This window comes from Canis lupus, chromosome 15 (assembly GCF_048164855.1).
Source record: "Canis lupus baileyi chromosome 15, mCanLup2.hap1, whole genome shotgun sequence".
Lineage (NCBI taxonomy): Eukaryota > Metazoa > Chordata > Mammalia > Carnivora > Canidae > Canis > Canis lupus.
In genome coordinates, this window is record NC_132852.1 from 52,401,183 (window position 1) to 52,423,868 (window position 22,686).

A 22,686-nucleotide genomic window follows, 5' to 3' on the forward strand; every position below is an offset into this window, starting at 1 on the left:
CCCAGGCCACGCCCCCGCCCTCCCCCCGCCCACCCAAGGCCCCCGCCGCGATGGGCTGGGCGGGGTCTGCTGGCCACGCCCCTCGGGCTCCGGAGCCGCCTTCACCTGGCCGCGGAGCGAGGGCCGAGCGCCCGCCCGCCCGTCGGGGGGCACAGAACGGGAATTGGAGGCATGAGGGCGAACCCAGAGCCCCGCCTGACTCCTTCCTCTTCTTTTGTCCCCAGTCCCACGGCCCTCTGCCATTTTGTTGATTTTGAGGGTTATAGCCTGAGAGCTGTTGGCCAAGTCTGTAACAGATCCTGGGACCTAAAAAAAAAAAAAAAAATCAGCGGGTCCAAAAGAAATTGGGCGGCCTGAGGAAAAGCAGCAGAGCTGGTTGTCCTGACCGTGTAGTGCAGAAGAGGCACCACAACGGAGAGGCCTTCCCCACCCACAGAAGCTCTAGGGACAGCCACTCTTGGAGGCATGACTCCTATTACCCTAACTCATTAAAAACTCATTTTTAATGAGTTAGCGTAGTAGGGATAAATAAGCATGAAGATGTATTTTCACAGGGAGAGGAGCCTGGTTGCCAGTCAGCCTGATGTGGTGCAGGACAGGGTTCCCAAGCCTGCCTAGTGACCTGAATACCATTTAAAAGTACACATACTCCTGGTTGGGCTTCACCTGCACTTACTGCAACTCATGAGGGGATGAGGCCAGTGGTATTTTTAAGAAGCACCCTAAGGTTGGATTGACAACAACACAAGACACTCTGTTAACTCTGAATTTCAGAAACACAATACTTTTTAGTATATCCCAAGCACTGTGTGTACTTCTATTTAAAAACATTCATTGGGATCCCTGCGTGGCTCAGCGGTTTAGCGCCTGCGTTCGGCCCAGGGCGTAACCCTGGAGACCCCGAATCGAGTCCCACATCAGGCTCCCTACATGGTGTCCTCTCTGCTTCTCCCTCTGCCTCTGTTTCTGTGTCTCTCATGAATAAATAAAATCTTTTTAAAAATTATTATCTGAACTTAAAATTTAATCTGCCACCTATTAGGATATTTATTTTAGAGAGACAGAGAGTGAAGGAGGGGCAGAAAGAGGGAGAGAGAGAGAGAGAGAGAAGCAGACTCCCTGCTGAGCGCAGAGCCCAAGGACAAGACGCTCGACCTCATGACCCAGAGATCATGAGCTGAGCTGAAATCAAGTCAGACACTTACTTACCTGATTGAACCACCCAGGTGCCCCTGGCATCCTAAATTTTTATTTGCTAAATCTGACAACCTTACCCTGGGGACTTCTATTGGCTTGGTTTTAGGAGCAGCATTTGTTAAGACCATGGACTTGTTACTGCTAGGGGAGAAGGAAGGAAGGAGGACCGGGAGTTGGAATACTAGGAAAGGATGGCCCCTGAAGACAAGTAATTGCGAGAAAAAGTCCAGTGGAAAAAAAGTACTATATGAAAATACGTTTAATCCCTTCAGAAATCTGGACTATATATTTAATGTGGGGACATATCCATGCATGAAAATACATTTTAAAGGTGTGAAATGATATGCATCAAAGTGATAATAATCGTGGATTCTGCTGCAGATTGTTTGGGGGGTTGGCAGAGGAGATAGTGTAGATTTTAATCTTATCAGTAATGTTTCCACTTTCTAGAAAGAATGTATTTATGTGTATTCTTAAATAAAAATCCAGTTTTAAAAAGATGGCATATTATGAGTTTTTTTTAGAGCTGATAAAGATTATTGTAAAAATTAAAATAATTCACAAGTATATAAAGTATAAAAAATAAAGGTCCCTACTCTCCTTTTTACCTCTCAGAGGTAGTCACTGTCCAAGCTGAGATTGGCTGCTTGTCTATTTATCATGTGACCTGGAGCTAGGAGAGGAGCACCCTGACTTGCCTTCCTCCTTACGTATCTCCTCCTGGGATAATGATTATCAAATAGTTTATAACATCAAGGATCTCTAACCTTCCAGGTGTTTGGACTCAGAAAGAGTCAGTGAGGAAAACACAATGTGCTTAAAATTTAGACACGCTACTGTGACCTTGTGGGGGGATACCCCAGAGCCTGGCTCCCCTGGCCACAGCTCACTGAACTGGGCTGGGCTCCTGACTCAGAGGCGCTCAAGGGCATCTACATTCCATCTTGAATTTGGACCACGGTTGGCACTGGCATCAAACAGCACTGGAAGTGAAGTCAACACTGGCAGCAAGAAGTGGGATTAGAAGCTACGGTGGACTCAAAATGTGGCCCTGCCCAGTCTTTCAAACCTGTTTTCAGGATCCTGTCTCCTCTCGTGTGCAGGCACACTTTCATTTCACAAATATTTACTGAGCAGGGTCCCTGGTCTGTGGGTACACAGCTTGGGCACACTGGTGAGCTGGCACAATGATGATCTCCCCTTCAGTCTCTCCCTTTCTACAGCTTCTTTCCCATCATCAGTAAACACGAGCAGGTTGTAAATGCCTCCTTGGTCCCTATCTCCTCCAGCTAACACGTATTTCTTCCTTGCACACCCAACATACTTTAACACTCACTTTCTCCACTCCATCATATCCCAAGTGCCTCCTTACACCACTGCAGCGTTTCTGCCCTGGCGAGTCCACCCCCATGTTCCCTGTGAAGGGCACCACGCATCACCAAATCCAGCGGATTTCTTCAGAAGCCACACGTCTGTGGCTCTCCTAACACTGCACTCTGCTGGTTTCCCATCTGCTCCCAGAGGCTTCTCACTCTCCAGGAGGTCACTGACTCTCCTCCAGCTCTCCCTGCAGCCCAGATCTTTCTCTGGACCTGGACCATAACAGTGATGTATGGGTTGAGTTTTGTCTCTCCACCCTGCCCTGCCCCAAATTCATATGTTAAAGTCTTAATCCCCCAAGCTTCAGAATGTGACTTTGAAATTAGGGCAGTGACTATGATGATGCGGTCCACCCCGAGTAGGCTGGTTCCGTAATCCATTATGACGGGTGTCCTTATAAAAAGGGGATATTGGGACACACACACAGGGAGCACGCTGTGAGAACATGAAGGTGGAGATCAGGGCAATGTGTCTACCAGCCAGGGAAGGCCAAAGATACTGGCAAGCCCCCAAAGACAGGAGACAGGCCCAGGACAGATTCTCTTCCCGCAGACCTCAGAAGGAACCAACCCTGCCTGCGCCCTGACCTTGGACTTCTTGCCTCCAGAGCTGTGAGATAACACACTTGTGTTGTTTAAGCGGCTCAGTCTGTGTCACCGTGTTACTGCAGGCAGCCACAACAAACAAGTCACCCGTCCACATGGCTGCCTGCCCTGGACGGATGCAGGTGGTCTCTGTGCTCCCACTGCACCCCCACCCTGTGGCCGATACAGCCAGGCCAATCAGACTGTCCCTCGAAGGAATTTTGGCACTTGATCTGAGAGACCCAGGGCAGGGAGCTGTCAAAACTCCAGTAGGGCCACTCGCTGGGGAGAGGACCCGCAAACCCCTCCTCAGGTCCCTGGAGTTTCCCTGGTTTCAGCCCTTCCTGGAGCCTGCTTGTCCACAGGTGTGGATCCCAAGAGCCCCTGGACTATCTTCCCCCTACCTCCCTTCTTTACCTCAAGTTAGGACATCATTGGCCACTCCCGACTGCAAGTGGCAGAAAGCCCAAATTCAACCACTGGCTGCCTTGGGCTTGGCGGGGCTCCCTGGGGAGAGGGCCCAGCTTTGCAGGTGCTGTCGTCAGAAGGCCACTGACAACTTTGGTGGGAGGCCCTAAGGCAGATGAATTCTCCAACTGTTTCAAGTTGGGGTCAGATCCTGGCTGCCCCCAGAGGAGAACCACTGTCTGCTGTTGTCATCCTTCCTTCCATCCTTCTCTCCCACGTCAAAAGCCTTTTTTTTTTTCCTGCTTATAACAGCAATACATGCTTGTGATACAAAATTTAAATATTACAGAAATACATGCTATGGAAAGTGATTTCATGCCCCAGACATCTCTGTTATTAAGATTTCAATATAGAGTCTTCTGGATTTTTTCTATACCTATCTTACCTATGTCGTTATTATATATACATATATTTTATTTCCAAAACTTTACCCATATTAAATCCATACGCATACGTCATGTATTCAAGCAGTCTCCTGCCAGCGGACATTTGGACAGGCAGTCCTGTTTCTGCAAAATCACTGCAAAAGCTACAGTTATAATTCAGTGCCATTCCTGTGCCTTGTTTTTAAAAATCCAACTGATGACATCTTCAGGACAGCTTCATCAAAATGGAACTGCTGAGCCCAAGTGTGGTCAAAATTCCCCAAATTCTATATAAGAAACTAAAGGAACCACAGATGAGGGGCTGTTCTCCAAAGCCCCACCCCCACCCCAGCACTGGATATTATCAATTTTCTTTTCTTTTTTAAGTTTGTTTGTTTATTTATTTATTTATTTATTTATTTATTTATTTATTCATGAGAGACACAGAATGAGAGGCAGAGACACAGGCAGAGGGAGAAGCAGGCTCCCTGCAGGGAGCCCGATGCAAGACTCCCAGGACCCCAGGATCACCCCCTGAGCCAAAGGCAGACGCTCAACCACTGAGCCACCCAGGCGCTCTGATATGATTTTTCTCAGTCTTTAGCTATCTGCTGGGTGAAAATACAAAATTTGCATTTCTTTACTTATGAAGTTGACCACACCTCCATTTGTTAATCGTGTTACTGAGAAGTGTCTTTACCAGTCTCATGGTCTGTGTAAAGGGCCACTGAGACTGCCTCTGGGGCCAGTTCCAGATCATGGGAGGCTTCCAGGAAGTGGCTCCGCAGGCACCCTGTCACTCCTTCCTGCCCTCACACCATGGAGTTCACTGGGCCAGGGACAGTGATGGTATCTGACTTGTCTGAACAGACCCAAGAGTTATAAAAGCATAAACTAAAGCATGGCTGGTTTCTCCTAGGGAGGAAGCAAACACCCCCCCTCCCACAGGCTCTTGGCTGATGTCCCCTCCGACATTCTGAGCCCTTCTAGGGCTCCTGGACACACAGATGGCGGGGGGGTAGTTTCTGCATGGCCAGCTCCCTGGCACAGTCTCTCCTCAGCTCACATTCCACCTGTCAGAGGCACTCCCACCCCCCTGGTCCCCTGTCCCTCGCCTGGGGACTGTCTTCAGAGCACTTCAGCACTAGCTTAGTTAACAAATTCACAAACTTGTTTTGCTGTTTAGCGTTTGTCTCTAGAAATCATTGCTGTATTCCCAGAACAGACTCTGGCATGTTCGTCTCTGATTCTTGGCTGCCGTCACCCCCAGTGGCTTAGTGAATATTTATACAATACTGCCGAATGGGCACTGTGTAGGCTGCTTGGCATACCTTGCTCATTTATTCTTTTTCTCCCCTGTTTTTTCTTCAAATTTTATTCATTAGAGTCACAGAGAGAGGCAGAGACACAGGCAGAGGGAGAAGCAGGCGGCCTGCTGGGAGCCCAATGCAGGACTCGATCCCAGGACCTCGGGATCAGGCTCTGAGTCGAAGGCAGACGCTCAACCACTGAGCCACTCAGGCGTCCCTCTCTCCAACTCTTGACACATTTTAAACATTAAGAAAAAAATGGAAAGAATAAACAGTGAGCCCTTGAATACCTTCTTCCTAGCTTCAGCAGGGAGCATTTCACCATATTTGCTTTGTCTTTGTCTCCTTGCAAACACGCTTTTGCTTGTTGAACCATCTCCGTGCACTGCACACCTCAGGAAACTTCGCCCTTAAATACTTCAGCATGCATTTCCTAAGAATTCATGTTCTCCGGGGCACCTGGCTGGCTCAGTGGTTGAGCGGCTGCCTTCGGCCCAGGGCGTGATCCTGGAGTCCCAGGATCGAGTCCCGCGTGGGGCTCCTGCATGGAGCCTGCTTCTCCCTCTGCCTGTGTCTCTGCCTCTCTCTGTGCGTCTCTCATGAATAAATAATAAAATCTTTAAAAAAAGAAAAGAATTCTTGTTCTCCTAAAGAGTATAACACCATTCTCGAACCAACAAATGAACAAATACTCCATACTAGACGATACTAAAGAGATATTTAAATTGCCCCAATTTTTTTCAAACCAGGATGCAATCAAGTTTGTACATTGCATTCAGCTGTTGTGTCTGTTTACTGTGTCATAACTGTGAGGAAGGCACTAGAATTCCTACTGTAGGGTGAGGAAACAGTCGGAGAGCTCGAGGAGCTTGCCCAGGATGCCTTCACGCATCTCTGACTCCCAAAGTTATCTCTTCTCCCTCCTTCCCCGCATCTGGCCGGCCTAACTCCACACCTGGGTGCCCTAGAGGCTTCACCCCCCACTCTCACTGATCTGGTCCATGTGAGTCGGGAGATGGGCTGAGGTCGAGGTACTGGCCCAGTTACTCAGCAGGCTCACTTTCAAGCTCCTCTGGCCGCACACCCACTCCGCAGCCCTGGCCTTGTCTCTGTTGCTCTCTGAGACCTTAGCCATCAGTTGGGAGTGACAGGCAGTCCAGTTTGTGCCTCATTTAGGGGAGATCTGCCTGCATTAGGCTGGGCAGAGGAGAGCCTAACATGGCTCCGATGGAGGGACAAAAGTGCCTTTTAGTCAGGTGTGTGGGTTCAGCTGCAACGGGGACTGAAAAAACATTCCACCTGGATGCACGCAAGCTCATCCAACGAGACTTCTAGAAGAGCAGGAAAACATCTCCCTGAGTCATCAGCTACCTGCTTGCAAGTCAAAACAAAGATCCTCTCTTGCTGGGAGCTCCACCCCTAGAACTGTTCCCATGGAAAGCAGTGCATACATGTTGGATCATGAGCAACTAGTGTGTGTGTGTGAATACACAGCCCTCGGTAACATCTAGGGTGGACCTAACCCTCCTGTGGATCACAGCCCCATGGTTCCCACCGTGGCTAATCTCTAGCATCTGGGCTCAGCACTTGAAACAATCTGGATGCCGGCAGGTGCAAGCACCAGGAGACTAGGGGGAGGCAGGGGACGTGAGACTCAGAGAAGCAGCAACCATCACCTCACATCACAAGTGTGTAAAAGACTCCCATGGGCTGGGGGGAGACCCTCATCACCAGGTTTGAGAGCAAATGCCCAGGAGCACCTTGGTGAGGAGGCCCTAAATTTGCCCTATAGGGTCTCTAGCCTGCTGAATACAGATCTTGGGATTTTTTTAGCCTCTATCATTGGGTGAGCTACTTCTTTTAATATCCTGTAATAAATATAATCCTTTACAATATGTATGAGGAATTGGCTCACCCAATGATAGAGGCTGAGAAATTCCAAGGTATGTCCTACTGAGTCTATTTCTCTAAAGAACCCTAATACAACCTTTGTGTGTGAGTGTCATGGACTCCTCTTCCTGGCCGGCCTTCCCGAGCTGCATGGTGCAGAGGCAGCCTCCACACATGCCTGTTCATCCCCCCACACCCCCTCCTGCCCCTGGAAGGCCCTGCCGCCACCCTGCCCTTTGGGAGAAGGTCTCTGGCACTGTGGGAACACCTGTCCTCACCCAGTATCCTCCAGCCTTGGGCTGTTATTTGGACTCAATCCCAAGTCCTCCCTCCTCTATCCCAAATCTCCTGTGCTATGATTATTTTATAAATCAAGGCTTTTAAAAATAAGACACTCAGTTTTCCCTTGGGGCTAGGAACACTGTCATTTTCAGGACAAAAAGTCCAACTGTCCTGCGAAGAGGAAGAAGCAGAAAATCCCTCTTTTTTGGTGTCGAGTCAATAGGAGAGTAAGATGGCTAACCGTGAATCAGACTATTCCCATCCATTGGCTGGAGCAGGCGTGAGGAGGTGCTCGGCTCCAGGGGGGCTCAATCCTCACAGTACAGTCTAGGTAAGTGCGCTCCTGGGCTAAGCACTCAGAGCCGGCGCTGCTGGGGCACACCCTGGTCAAGAGCCCCTCTACTGGACCCTGTGCCCGGGGCCCCGGTGGGTAACTCGCTACGGAGAAGACGTGAGGGGGTCTTTCTGCAAGGCCCTGACTACCCACTCCAGGCTAGACTGTGCAGAGCTCAGGGAGGACAAGAGCCTGATTCTGGGTCCACCTGGATCTAAAAGGGGGGTGCCCCCAGGGAAGCAGGGCCGCTTGATGCCAGGCTAGATAGCAGCGCTGGAGCCGACAGGCAGCTCCGGGCTACTCAGGATGAAAGACCAGACACAAGGCCTTGGCAACCCCATAACCAGCTGGGGGTCGGTCTCCCCTGGGTTGGGCTGAAATTGGCTCTATCAGAACTGAACTGACCTGGCTGCCTCTGCCTGTCCAAGGCATGGGGTCCCTGTCTGAGGTGTGGGGTCGCCTGCCCAAAGCTTAGAGTTCCGTGCCCTGCTGGGCCCTGGTCCTTCTCAGTCCTGTTCTGCTTCTGTGATGGCTCCCTCTCACCTGCCTCTAAACGTCCCCTCCACCCCCTCTGCTCACCTCAAGATAGGTGGGCCTGCTTCCTGACACTTGTCTCAGATATCTGAAGGGCCTCGAACACTCAAGGACTTGTCCATGCTAGAGAAAGGAGAGTCCTGCATGAGCACTGCGACTCCCCAGGGACACCCTCTCCCCTCACAAGGGAACAGCCCCAGAATTCAGGGATTCTCCACATGCTGTCCCCACGTCACGGCCACTCCTCCCTGCCAGTCCCGATACCAGAACACCTCACAGCCAGATCTTCCCTCAGGCCTTAATCCAAAGCATGTGTCCCTAGGGCCTCAGGAGTCTGACAGAGTCTGACCCCACCTCTGACCCACAGACCAAGCCATTCCCCCTCAGGGGAAACCCACAGCCTGGACATTGCATGACCATGGACACTTGGGCCAACCTCTCCTGCACCTGTTGTGACCACCCTCAAGGTGTAGACTCTTCACATCTGACCAAACACGGCCCAGAAAGAGCCTGAAGTCCCCTCACTGCCCTGGAAGTGGGAGTTGTAAGGACCTTCCAAGGCCCAGGTTAACAACACAGGCATTTAACAGAGACCAGGAGCACACAACAGGAAGAACATTGATGCTAACCCTGCTGCATAAGGCTTGGCCAGGGACGGGCATGTCATTAGGCCATACTGCCTGTTGGTGGTATTGTGCAAAAGCTTCCCAAACAGCTAGAATATTTGGGCAGATGCTGTACAGTTCTGCATAGTAATGAACCTAATATGATTGCCAGCCTGTCAAACACAAGGAGAGGGAAGGCCAGAGAGAGAGAGACAGTCACAGCACACAGTAAAGCGGAGATCTTGGGAAACTGTACACGTGCATCAAAATGACCCAAGCCTTCTAGACATTGAAGTAAAAATTCAAGCAAGTAGAGAAAAGGAAGCTTCTCTCCCCAAAGTAAAAGTCAAACCCATTAGTTAAGAAGTAATGTCTGATGGGGAGGCTATTGAAGATCTCTGGCTGTGAAGGAAATCTACTAAAGAAAATAGTTAAAACAGTGCTAAAATTTCCTATTTTATTTCTTTAAAAGTTGGTATTTGGTTGTCCTTTTTATAATGCAGACAGAACTTTCTCTACTGTGTACCATGAATACTATCCATTATACATGCATATAATATCATACATAGGTAATAGTGTAGAGTTGGTGGAGGAGGGTCAAACAAATAAGAGCATGATAGAGAGAGAGACACACAGAGAGACAGATTATATTGGACGCGTTTCTGTCCTAATTTCAAACATATGCATCCTTTAGCCAAGCAGAAGTCATCTGCCACACAACTCTAGCTGACATGAACAAAAACCCTCCACAGAGGCAAACTTCTTGGGGAAGGGTCTTATGTCCCTGACAGTCTTGGAACCAAGTCCACGGGCTCCATCAAGGTCCTTGCTTCTCCCTAAAGGAATAGACATTTCTATTAGTGGGGACCCATCAGAGATCCCAGGCCACAGGGGACCACATCATATGCCAATTCACGTCCACAAGAACCTACCCTGCACATTCTAAATTATAAATCCATATATATAAAACCCTGACAGGAAATTCAAGGTCCAAACCGGGAGACTGACCACCGTCAAGTTTAAAGGTCTTGCTCCCTTCGCTAACAATTCTAAATTTCATGATGAACACCTACACATTAGAAGAAAATTGGATTTACTGTTTTAGCATAAAGATGGGTGAGGGCATGACAGTCAGGAAGGTTGGAAGTTCTTAACTGATTTGTATATAGATTCCTGGGAGAGTCTGATGAAAGCTGGGAGTCTTTTCCTCTCTGTAGTAAAATACGTGTATTTTTGCAGTTTTCAGGGGGGTCACAGATTCCCCGAAGGCCACCCATGAACAGCAACGCAAGGACCTTTGGTCTACAGAACAAAGCTCTAACTAGTGGCTTATTGATTCCACCGCATCTTTGCCCATGAAGCTTTCACAGGCCATTGGTGGCGGGCTGTTCTCCATCTGTGTCATCAGAGCCCCAAACTGGGTTTATGGATGACTTTATATGTGACAGATTTAAATGACTCAAACACCATGACTCAGATAGCATGATAGTCATTCTGGCCACATGCTCAAGAATTAAACACTGATTTGCAGAGGTGCCTGGGTCAGAGTCAGCCCTCGGCTTGGGTCATGATCCCAGGGTCCTGGGATCGAGCCCCATGTCGGGCTCCCTGCTTGGTGGGGAGTCTGCTTCTCCTCTCCTTCTGCCCCCTGGCTTGTGCTCTATCTCAAATAAATAACATCTTAAAAAAAAAAAAAAGTAAAAACAAACACTGATTTGCAGCCAGAGTTATTTCTGCAAGCAAAACTCCTCAACTACAACAAGCAGTTATTGTTAACTTTAAGGACACTTCACAATGATGATTAAGAAAACTTATGATTTGAAAAGCCAAAGGGATAATGATCTGCAAGGTCCATGATGGCTCAGGCAGTCCAGATTGGCCAGGCCTTCTAGACACATACATTTCCCTGGCCACGGAGGCAGCTCAGGCTCTATCCTGGCTTTTTTTTTTTTTTTTTTTAAGATTTTATTTATTTATTCATGAGAAACACAGAGAGAAATAGAGGCAGAGACACAGGCAGAGGGAGAAGCAGGCTCCATGCAGGGAGCCCGACATGGGACTCGATCCCGTTACTCCAGGATCACGCCCTGGGCCGAAGGCAGGCACTAAACCGCTGAGCCACCCAGGGATCCTCTATCCTGGCTTTTGAAACCCCTCTCTTTACAGTCTGGGAACACAGGAGTAAGAGACTGGCTTGGCTTGTCTGTCTGACTTGGAGATTTTATTGGTTACCTGCAGATAAGACACAATCCTGATACAAACCTAATGCAGAAAGAAAAATTTACTTGTGGCTTTTATTTTTTAAATATTTTACTTATTTATTTGACAGAGAGAGAGAGAGAGAGCACAAGCTGGAGGAGCAGGAGAGGGAGAAGCAAGCTGTCTGTAGAGCAGGGAGCCCAACATGGGGCTCGATCCCAGGACCCTGAGATCATGACCTGAGCTGAAGGCAGACACTTAACCAACTGAGCCACCCAGGCATCCTGTTCACAGCTTTTATGAGCTGAACTTGCCCTTCCTTACAACATCCCTTTTCCTGTCTCCATGGCAGTGAGTAGAATATGCGGATCTTAGTGCTGTCCTGTTTGCAGTTCTTGGTGTTGTCACCTGAATTATGTCCTCACAAATTCCTACGTGCAAATCCCAACCCCCGGAACCTCAGAATGTGACCTGATTGGGAGATCGGGTCACCCAGATGCCATTAGTCAAGGTGAGGCCATTAGGGTGGCCCTAACTCAGTATAACTGTAAATTAACAAAGGGGAGATCTGGACACAGACCCACGTACTGGGAGACCACCATGTGAACACAAAGGCAGACTGGTGTGATGTATCTACAGCCAGAAAACACCAAAGATTACCAGCAAACCACTGGAGGCTGGGAGAGAGGCAAGGAGCAGGTTTTCCCTGATAGCCCTCAGAAGGGGTCATCCCTGGTGACTGCTTGATCCTGGATTTCTAGACTCCAGCTGTGTGAGGTGGGACATTTCTGTGGTCCACACCACCTGGGACTACCTAGTACTTTCTTGCAGCAGCCTTAGGAAATGCGTATGTTTACCTGGTCCTCTGGTAGGTCAGGGGGAAATACCTCACCCATTTCACACATCAAAAAGTGCTTAGCCACTCAGATTTTATAGACCAGATGGAAGAAATATAAATCCACCTTTGGGCCCACCTTAATCTCTGTCCACAGGGACTATCATGACCTTTTAGTCTAGTGGTGTGTCTTTGCCTAAAGTGTTATGGTGGGTGGGGGGCTGGGAGGGTGCCAGGATGGCTCACTTGGTCAAGGGTCTGCCTTGGGCTCTGGTAATGATCCCAGAGTCCTGGGACAGAAACCCCCTCCCATGGAATCCGGGCTCCCTGCTCAGCGGGGAGCCTGCTTCTCCCTCTGCCCCTCCCCCTGCGCGCGCGCGCGCACACACACACACACACACTCTCTCTGTCAAATAAATAAATAAAATAAATAAATAAAATCTTTTAAAAAAAGTATTCTGAAGAGAAACGAGGGCAGGCTGTTCACAGCTTGGTTTAAGGAACCAGGTCAGAGTCAAGAGAACAGTGCAAATACATATTTTCTGCCTGAAAAACCTCATAACCAAATACCAGGCTTCTACAAGAGCACTGACATTATTCCTCAGCAGTGCCCCCAATGAAGACCACAAACACTGGAAAAGTTTGCATCCCCAGCCAACACACTGTGTACCTCCAAGGGAGTTACTACTTGTGGGAGAAGTGACGTGAGTTGTGGCCCATAGAAACCAAAGAATCCTGGGCTGGGGCTCCACACAGGAGCCTTTTCACCAAAGAAGTCATGAAACTCCCCAAGGGTGGCAGGAAGGAAAAGGCACGCCGTCGGGGCAGGCTCACGGAGAGCAGGTGATCTGAAGCGTCCTCACCCTCCTCTGGGCAGCCACAGCCCTTGCCAGGCTGCGGGGCTTTGTGGTCAGGTAAGGGCTGAGATCCAGATCCCAGCACCGGGTACCCATCCCTCACCCCTCACCCCCCACCAGGTGCCCTTGTGCAGTGAGCAACTTGCACAAACATCCATGGCAGCTCTGACTGCCCTTTCTGTCCTCAGTTTGCATCTATTCTTTGCATCTACTTGCACTTCTCCCATATGGGTGGGGGGTTTCTCCTGTTGCCCAAGAATGGCAGCGAAGGTCCAAAGCTGTGGGTAAGAGGTGCTGAATACCCCATATTCTAAATCTGAGGAACCCCAGCAGTCAGGCCAAGGCTCTCTCTCTGCAGGGCTTATTGAGTGGTGCCTATTGAGAACTTTCTTTCTCTCTCAGTTCAAGTTCACGCAGGGAAGGGGGTCATCAGCCCTTGGGAGGACAGTGCTTGGAATGCAGCTGTTCCCTTAAAGGGTGTGGGTGATTTTGTATCAGCATGCCAACCAGTCCTAAGGGTTACCTCGCTTCAAGCTTATGCCCTCGGTGCTTGCGGACCGAAGTCCCTTGGTCTGCCGCAGAACTTTGAGATTTGCAGGCCTTGGGGCGGGGGGGGGGGGGGGGGGGGGGGGCGGTGTGAAGCTCCAGACCACCTCGGAAGGTAAGATCAGCGGCCGCAGCTACCAGCAAGTCTGCTCGGGGTCATGCCGACAACATGGGACTAAGGACCAGGCCACCTCCTCTCCAGCGTGCAGCCGCCTTCCCTCCCCTGCAACCCCCCGGCTTCACCCCTCAGGGGATGGCGAAGGTGCTGAGACGTTCGTCCAGCGGCGGCCCGGCTGCCAGCTTCCAGAATAAAGCGACCTTCCCTTTCCCTCCACCCCTCATCCAGCAGCGAGCGGCCCAAGCTGAGTTCGCACCGGGTTCTCTGCCCGGTAGCAGCTTCCCTCCACGCAGCCAGCCCGGGGATGCGAGAAACCCGTCGTGAAGTTCAGGGGCGTCTAAAAGCAGGGGCCGAGTCTCGTGCCCCCGCGAACGATGCGGCCGGGGCACGTGTCCGCTGCGTCCGCTGCGTCTGCACGGCTCTCCGGGGCTGTCCTCTCCTGCCCGGTCCCCTGCGCTGGCACTTCGGGAGGGCAGGCCTGCCGTGGGCGTGGGCGTGGGCTCGGACACCCTGAGGAGCTCCTCCGGCCCCCGCCCCCGCCCCCTTCCCGGCTCCCGACGGCCGCGAGCTTCCCCAGGCCAGGCCTGCGGGCGGACAGGGTCCCGTGGGCCGCGGGCCTGCCCCCCGGAACACCCCCCGGAAGACCCCCCGGAAGACCCGGCGCTCCACGGGGGCCCTGGCCAGGCCCGCCGGCCTCGTCCTCGTCCTCGTCCTCGGGCCGCGGGGAGCGGGGAGCGGGGAGTGGGCGAGCCCAGGGCCACCCTCCGCCGCCCCCGCAGGGCCTGGGCGTGGCCCCCTGCCCACCGCGACGCCTTCCCGCACCGACCCGACCGGCCGAGCCCCTAAGGGCGGGCGGCTCCGCGTCCGGACGCCGCAGCGCATCCCGCTGTCACTAGGTGGCGACGCTGTGTCGAGGTGGCGCACCCGTCGCCACTCGGCGCTGCCCCGCAGGCGGCCTGAGGAGGAAAGGGGAACGCCCGGCGCCTTCCCGGAGGGGGCGGGGGAAGGGGGAAGGGGAGGGGGCGGCGCCCGGGTGGGGGGCTCGGGGCGGGGCTCCGTGCTCAGCCCCGCCCCCTCCCCGCCCCGGGCCCTCCCTGTGCTCCGCCCCCTCCCCTTCCCCCGCCCCCTCCCCCCCCCCCCGCCTGGGCCCTCCCTGTACTCCGCCCTCTCCCCCTCTCCCCTCCCCCGCCCCCCCTGTGCTCCGCCTCCTCGTCCCCACCCCCCCCACGCCCTGGGCCTTCCCTGTGCTCCTCCCCCCTCCCCCCTCCCGTGTGCTCCGCCTCTTCCCCCTCCCCGGACCCTCCCTGTGCTCTGCTCCCTCCTTCTCCCCCTCGCCCTCCCTGTGCTCCGCCCCCTCCCCCCTCCCTCCAGTGTGCTCCGCCCTCTCCCCCGCCCTCCTGTGTACTCCGCCCCCTCCCCCGCCCTCCGGTGTGCCCCGCCCCCTCCCCCGCCCTCCTGTGTACTCCGCCCCCTCCCCCGCCCTCCGGTGTGCCCCGCCCCCTCCCCCGCCCTCCTGTGTACTCCGCCCCCTCCCCCGCCCTCCCGTGTGCCCCGCCCCCTCCCCGCCCTCCCGTGTGCTCCGCCCCCTCCCGTGTACCCCGCCCCTCCCCCGCCTTCCCGTGTGCCCCGCCCCTCCCCCCGCCCTCCCGTGTGCTCCGCCCCCTCCCCCACCCCCCGCCCTCCCTGTGCTCTGCCGCCTGCCTCCCCCTGCCTTCTCCACCACCCTCCGTACCCCCCCCCCCCCCGCCTCCCCCGTGCTCCATCCCCTTCCCGTCCTCAGCGCTGGGTGGGGAGCCGGGTTTTAGGTGAAGCGCTCTGTCGGGCAGGATGTGAGCCCTGAGGGGGGAGAAAGCACGCGGGTCGAGCAGTGGCCCCCGAGGCACAGACCCGGGGCTCAAGGCCACGCCAAGGTGGGAGCTGTGCGTGAACTGCACGATCCGGCCGCACTCCCCACCTTGATAGGCCTGTTCCCCCACCCCGCTCCCCCCCCCCCCGAGCTCACACCCCGGGCGCAGGCGCTCAGTAAATACTCAGCGGCGCACCGAGTTGGCTGCGGCCCCACAGCGGCCCCTCACCTGGGGTTTCGCCCTCGGTCTCGCTCCGGGCAGACCGCCCTGGAGCTTCCAGTTTTCTGGAAGGGTTCCCTGCAAGCACGCACTGCGGCTCCAGACCAAGTTACGGGGCTCTTGTTCGTGGGCTTCTGGTCCTCCGAGCCGCTCTCCTGCACGCCGGCCGCTGTGCCGCGTGGTAGCAGGATTCGGCTTCTGGTCTGGACGAGGGAACACACCGAACAGGAACCGGAGTCCCAAGCGGCTCCTGGGCGGGGTCCGCAGCAGCTGCGTGGTCTCCCGGGGAGATACTTCCCTCGAGCTTCTAGAATCTCCAAATGTTCCAACATGGCAGTAGTTCTAGAGACATCACGATGGTCACAACCGAGTGGAAGTGCTTGTGACCGTCCGGTGGGTAGACCGTGTGCAGGGCAGCCCTCCATGACAAAGACTCTTCTGGACCAAAAAGTCGACAGTGTGGAAGTCGAGCAACCCTGGAACATGGGAATGTTTCTTCGGTTCCTATGTTGCTCCTTAAAAAGAATTCTCAGGGTGCCTGGGTGGCTCAGTTAACTGCCTTCTGCTCAGGTCATGATCCTGGGCTCCTGGGATCGAGTCCTCTGTCCGGCTCCCTGCTCATGGGGGAGTCTGCTTCTCCCTCTGCCCCTCCCCCTCCACATGCTTGCGCTCTCTAACACAAAAATAAATAAATCTTTTAAAGAAATCTCAGTCCAGAGCTGTTGTGCTTATTCTCATTCTGTAAGTTAACCACCTATTCTTACCTCATGACCCTCTTCCAAACAGTTGCATTACTTCCTATGGTTTCTGGAGCATTGCTGAGTATTCAGTGATGTTGGGACAACAGCAAAACTGCAGGGCCCGACCCCTAGATCAGGTGAAGGTTCTACACGGTTCTCTGAAAAGTCACACGTGACTGCTTATCATAGACCTCTGGGTCACTCACAAGAGGAAAACACTAAGACTTACTCAGGGTCTTATTGTGTTATATTGTATTAATTTTATTTAAAAAGAAGTTTATTTAAAAAATTTAAAAAGATTTTATTTGATAGAGACAGAGCACAAGCAGGGGGAGCAGCGGGCCCAGTGAGAGGGAGAAGCCGACTCCCGGCTGAGCAAGGAGGCTGACCCAGGGCTCGATCCCAGGATCCTGGGATAATAACCTGTGCAGAAGCAGGCGCTTAACCAACTGAGCCACCCAGGTGCCCCTAAGAGGTTTAGACAGCAAATATTCCTAAATAAATAAATAAATAAATAAATAAATAAATAAATAAAAATTAAATAAATAAATAAATAAATAAATAAATAAATAAAAGATGATAGATGATAGACAGACGATAGATAGATTGATAGATAGCAAATATTTCTAGGTGAGTTTAAGAATAAGTGAGAAACTGACCCCCAGCTTATTGTCTAACAGGCAGGGGATCAGTCTCGGTTGTGTAAGCGCAGGTGTTGACATCCAAGCGCCTCCCGGCGCTGCTCTCTCTCCAGAACCCTCTAGTCTGAGGGTTTGTCTCCCTCTGTGTGAGTCGTCTTCACGTGGGGTCTCCGGATGTGTTCAGTTCATGACTAATCCTGATGCTGACAGCAAAACTTTTCTCCACTTCATGTCAGGGGGATGAGGGAGGCTCATGACTCAGGAATCCTGTGCTGCTTGTTTTCTGTCCTCATGAGAAAACCGATTGGAACATTTCTGACTCGGCCAGCCTAACAGCCCAAAGCATACCCTTGGGCAAACTTTCCAGGTTACTCTGAATAATTAATCTTGTCTCTTATTTGATAACTCTCTGATCTGCAGATGTTCGCTTAGACAGTATTCTTCACCTCAAAATCAAGTTGAGCCATCTCGGAGAAGTTTTGCCCCACTGATTCCACTTCTAGAAATCTCTTGCACAGAAACACTTCTACAAGGGCACAAAATTAGATGTGCTAGAATGTTCCTTGCAGTGTTGTTTGTACTATTAAAAAATTAGAAACAATTTCCATGTCCACCAGTAGACAAATAATGAAGGAATAAAAATATTGATACCTCCACACTATGTAATTCTTTGTTAGTGTTGACAAGGAATGCAATAGAGCTATATGAAATGACATAAGAAGCAAGTTGCAGAATGTATTAGCTCTACTTTTACAAAAAAAAATAGTCATTTATTTTATATATATTTAGAAGTGCTTAGGAGCACATACTGTATGTGCATACAAACACTAAAGAAAACTTATCTTTAAAATGTATACATTGTTTGCATTAAAACATCCTATGCATTCGTTTTGCAAAAAAAGAAGTGTTTATTTTTGTCCTTGTAGGAAAAAAGACACGAAATCAGATTTGGGATTTTTCCCTAGTCTGTACAAATTGAGTTTTCTGTCACTTACGGGTTCCTATTACCCTCTAGGGAGAGGGCTAATGCATGAGGCAGTGGTTTTTGGCAGGATTATTATTGAAGACATCATTCTTATCCAAAAGTCAATCTTTTGGCCAGGACCAGCTTTTCTTGCCTGCAGATTTTGGTTCCATCAGGAAATGCTAAACATAGTTGCCTTGGTCACTCTCAGAGCTGGTACCCAGGGCACTCACCCTTGCGGTGGATGAGAGCACCCAGGAACCTCTAAAGGCAAAGAGAGACCACTGAGGCTCAGCCTCCACCCACTGGTGGGACCTTTATCAGGAAACTCTGAGGGTCAGAACTGGGTAGACTGTCAACCTCTGTATTCCCAGCACCCAACATGGTCCCTAGCAGGTCACTGATGATCCATAGTTTCTTTTTTTTCTTTCTTTTTTTTTTTTTTTTTCAGATTTTATTTATTTGAGAGAGAGAGAGAGAGAGAGGGAGGACATGATCCGGGCTGGGGAGGATGAGGGAGAAGGAGAAGCAGGTTCCCCACTGAGTGGGTCGCCTAATGCAGGACTCGATCCCAGGACCCCCGGATCATGACCTGACCCGAAGGCAGATGCATCCCCTACTGAGCCACCCAGATGCCCCAATGCTCAGTAATTGTTGAATGAATTTGTTTAAGGAGGAATTTTTTTATTCTGTCGACTTGATTTTCATGTAGGGCGGGCAAGCAGGGTGTCTGGGAATGTGGCTGGCAGTTCCTGGGTGGTGAGTCAGGGTTGTGCCTCAGGCTCCCCATTTTGTAAGGTTGTGAGCAGATAGCCTGACCACCCACATGGCAACTGGTGAGGTTTTAACATAGCAACAGACACCCTCCCTGGACCCAGAAACAATACCATGGAGTTGATGTGACATGTCTTGGTGATTTGTGGTATGTTTCTGATAAGTGTGAACTAGATATAAACATTAATCACCCTCTTGGTAAGTCGTGTTAATGGCCAAAACAAAATCAAGCACCTCTAGGGTGCTTGGCCAAAAGAAGGCCCCAGTGGGCTTGCAGCTGCCTGAGATCCCTCCAGAGACCTTCTGGATTCCAAATCCAGGCCCCTGTTTCTGGAAAGGAGTAAAATCCCCACCTTGAGCTCCCAGAGCCAATCCCTCTGCTTCCCTCTCCCTCTGAAGGTCTTTCCCGCCTCTGCTCTTGACCGAGGAACATGACAGTTAGCTCTGCTTTGCCCAGCTCCTGGTCTGTGGCCCCCAGGCTTGGCTATCCCAGTCCAATTGCCTCTCAATCAAAATCTCGGCCAGGTCACAGATTACACGCACTCCGCGATCGTCTCCGGTGGCTATGAGGCAAAAATCCTAACATAGATGTTCTGAATGCAACTTAAAGGTGAGACTTGGTCAGTGGATGTTTAATGAAAATGTGCAGGTGCCCAGTTAAACATTAAGAAGGACAGAAAACAAACAAAAATAATCTTCCTTCCACCATCTACTCCCAGATCCACTGTACAGAGATAAACATCCTTCAACAGTTTCTTGTGGATTCTTGCAAAAATGTTCACGCACATCTTGGGTGACACAAATGAGTACACACTACATACATTCCTCTGCATATTGCTTTCTTCTAACTTAATTTATCTTGGGAGATTGTTCCAAACCAGCATATGCTAATTTACCTTATTCTTTTTTTTTTTTAAAGATTTTATTTATTGACAGAGAGAGAGCACAAGCAGAGGGAATGGCAGGCAGAGGGAGAGGGAGAAGCAGGCACCCCACCCAGCAGAGAGCCCGATGCAGGACTCAGTCCCAGGACCCCAAGATCATGACCTGAGCTGAAAGCAAATGCTTAACCAACTGAGCCACCTGGTGCCCCTACCTTATTGCTTTTGAACAGCTGCATACTATTCCAAATATATGGCACAGAATTTGTTGTTTTTTTCCTCACCAGCAGCCTTTCCACTTCCTTCCAGGAATAGCAGCCTGCATTTCCTTTGGGGAATCACATCTTCCTCCCCGGCAATCCCGCAATTTGAGTGCGGATGACCATGACCCCATCACCAGGCTTGGACAAATAGCCTGGACCCCACTGCAATGACTGAGTCGGTGATGGACACATGACCCTGGCTGGGGCAATGCCAATCGTGGCCAGGGCTTTATTTGAACCATTAAGGAAAGAGAAGTCAGGGATAGAGACTGGACCATGTCCTGGCTTTGCAGCCACTTCACTGCATTAGAAGCCCTCTGAAATCCCAAGGGAATTGTGTTATCAGGGACACTGGCAAGTCACAACGGCTGGTGTTGGCTCATCCCCAGGGCCACCTCCAGGCCCCGCTGTGCTGATGAGAAGCAGGCTGTGCTCAACCCGGGTGCAGAAAAGGTGATGTGGGGATTTACCAGCTGCCACTTTGCCCACCTTTATTGCCACAGTCAAATCCTGTAACTCTCATGGACTCTCCTGAGGACAATCTTTGGAGCAGCTTAGGGAAACCCCAGGCTGGGCCAAATTCTTCGCTGCTTCGAAGATTTATTCACCACGATCATCGTTTGATGTGCAGGCCGAGGAATGAACCAAGCCCATGCTCATTTCCTGGGCCTCCGTATCACTGGCAGTGTGTCTCACATTTGGCTCTGAGATTGAGAAATCTCTTGGCCGAGGTCTTTTGACGAGCCCCACTATTTCCACTTCCAACATTCTATTGTGTGCTCCACTTGGGGTCGCAAATATGGGCTACATATAAGGGCGAGGTTGAGGATAAAGAAGATTCTAAGTGATCATATGGCCTGAAAAGGGGCTGATAGAAGAGGATGAATCCCACACATCACTGGGAACCTGTTGGTACAAAAAAAGGGGGGCAGGACAGAGGAGGCTTGTGTCAGCAAGATGAGCCCTGGGCCAGAGAGGAATACTTGACAGAGGAGAGCCTCTGCCCAGCAGAGAAGCATTTCTTCAATAGAAAGATGCCTACCAATGCCTCCTTTGGTCCCTTTGTCTTCCTGAACCCAAGAGAGAAGGACCTAGAAGACCCTGTGGTTTGAGCGGAGTAGTAGTGAATCATACAGCAATACTCACATGGACTTGGCAATGAGAATTTGATTGTTGACAGCCAAGAATAGCTGCTGTGAAGGAGACTATGCCAAAACATAACCATGTAATAAAATATGTTCTACAACCAGTACTTAGTTTTTCTTCTTTTTGGGTTGTTTTTCAATTTTTCACTTTATTTACTTTGGTAAAGTGAAGTGATTATAAATGATCTGTTCCTAGCCCTCTTTCTGCCAAGAGTGAAGATCTCCCTGGTGTCCCACGGTAATGTGCCTTCTGGTTGCACATCCTAGGTGACTTTGTTGACTTCTGGGCATACACTAGTATGGTGGGAAGGCAACCTGACTTTCAAGCCCCATCCAAAGGAAGAGGCCTAGAAACCTGCAATGTGTGTGCAGGTTAGGCCCTCATCCATATGGAGACACAGGATTTGTTGAGGACGAGGGACCATACATGAGGGAACAGATACGGGATGGGGATGTGAGAGGGAAAATTCAGGGGGAGAGCCTCAGGTGACTCTGGGTCAGCCAGGGAGGGAGTACAGGCTGGGTGAAGGCCATTGAGAAGCCCTGGGCTGGGAGCCGGAAAACCCACCAACCACTCACTTGCGGGGTGCAGCCTTCAGAAAGTGGCTCTTGACCAATTTTCAACCTAAACTGGGGATGTGGGTGGCCCGGGTGGCTCAGCGGTTTAGCACCTGCCTTCAGCCCAGGGTGTGATCCTGGGGCCCAGGGATCGAGTCCCGCATCAGGCTTCCTGCGTGGAGCCTGCTTCTCCCTCTGCCTGTGTCTCTGCCTCTCTCTGGGTCTCTCATGAATAAATAAAAATAAATAAATGAATAAAATCTTAAAATAAAAATAATAAACTGGGGCTGTGTGTCAGCTCCTGTGTGTGGAAGTCCCTGGCGCTTAGTGGATGCTCACCTTAGTGGATGCTCACCTTAGTGCATGGTCACCTTAGTGGATGGCCACCTTAGTGGATGGTCACCTTAGTGGATGCTCACCTTAGTGGATGCTCACCTTAGTGGACGCTCGCCTTAGTGGACGGTCACCTTAGTGGATGCTCGCCTTAGTGGACGGTCACCTTAGTGGATGCTCACCTTAGTGGACGCTCGCCTTAGTGGACGGTCACCTTAGTGGATGCTCGCCTTAGTGGACGCTCACCTTAGTGGACGCTCACCTTAGTGGACGCTCACCTTAGTGGATGGCCACCTTAGTGGACGGTCACCTTAGTGGATGCTCACCTTAGTGGATGGTCACCTTAGTGGACGGTCACCTTAGTGGATGGCCACCTTAGTGGATGGTCACCTTAGTGGATGGCCACCTTAGTGGATGGTCACCTTAGTGGATGCTCACCTTAGTGGATGGTTACCTTAGTGGATGCTCACCTTAGTGGATGGCCACCTTAGTGGATGCTCACCTTAGTGGATGCTCGCCTTAGTGGACGGCCACCTTAGTGGATGCTCACCTTAGTGGATGCTCACCTTAGTGGACGGTCACCTTAGTGGACGGTCACCTTAGTGGACGCTCACCTTAGTGGATGCTCACCTTAGTGGACGGTCACCTTAGTGGATGGCCACCTTAGTGGATGGTCACCTTAGTGGATGGCCACCTTAGTGGATGGTCACCTTAGTGGATGGTCACCTTAGTGGATGCTCACCTTAGTGGATGGTTACCTTAGTGGATGCTCACCTTAGTGGATGGCCACCTTAGTGGATGCTCACCTTAGTGGATG

General features: G+C 51.3%; 1 long non-coding RNA gene across 1 annotated transcript; it reads right to left on the bottom strand.

The window, feature by feature from the left end:
* Nucleotides 1-105: 105 nt before the first annotated feature.
* LOC140605207 (uncharacterized) lies at nt 106-16,226 on the bottom strand. The gene is made up of 5 exons (XR_012007919.1): nt 15,580-16,226; nt 13,761-13,982; nt 8,390-8,467; nt 5,595-5,921; nt 106-306 (listed from the first exon to the last, which is right to left on the bottom strand). It is a non-coding gene; the product is annotated as an uncharacterized lncRNA (long non-coding RNA).
* Nucleotides 16,227-22,686: the final 6,460 nt, after the last annotated feature.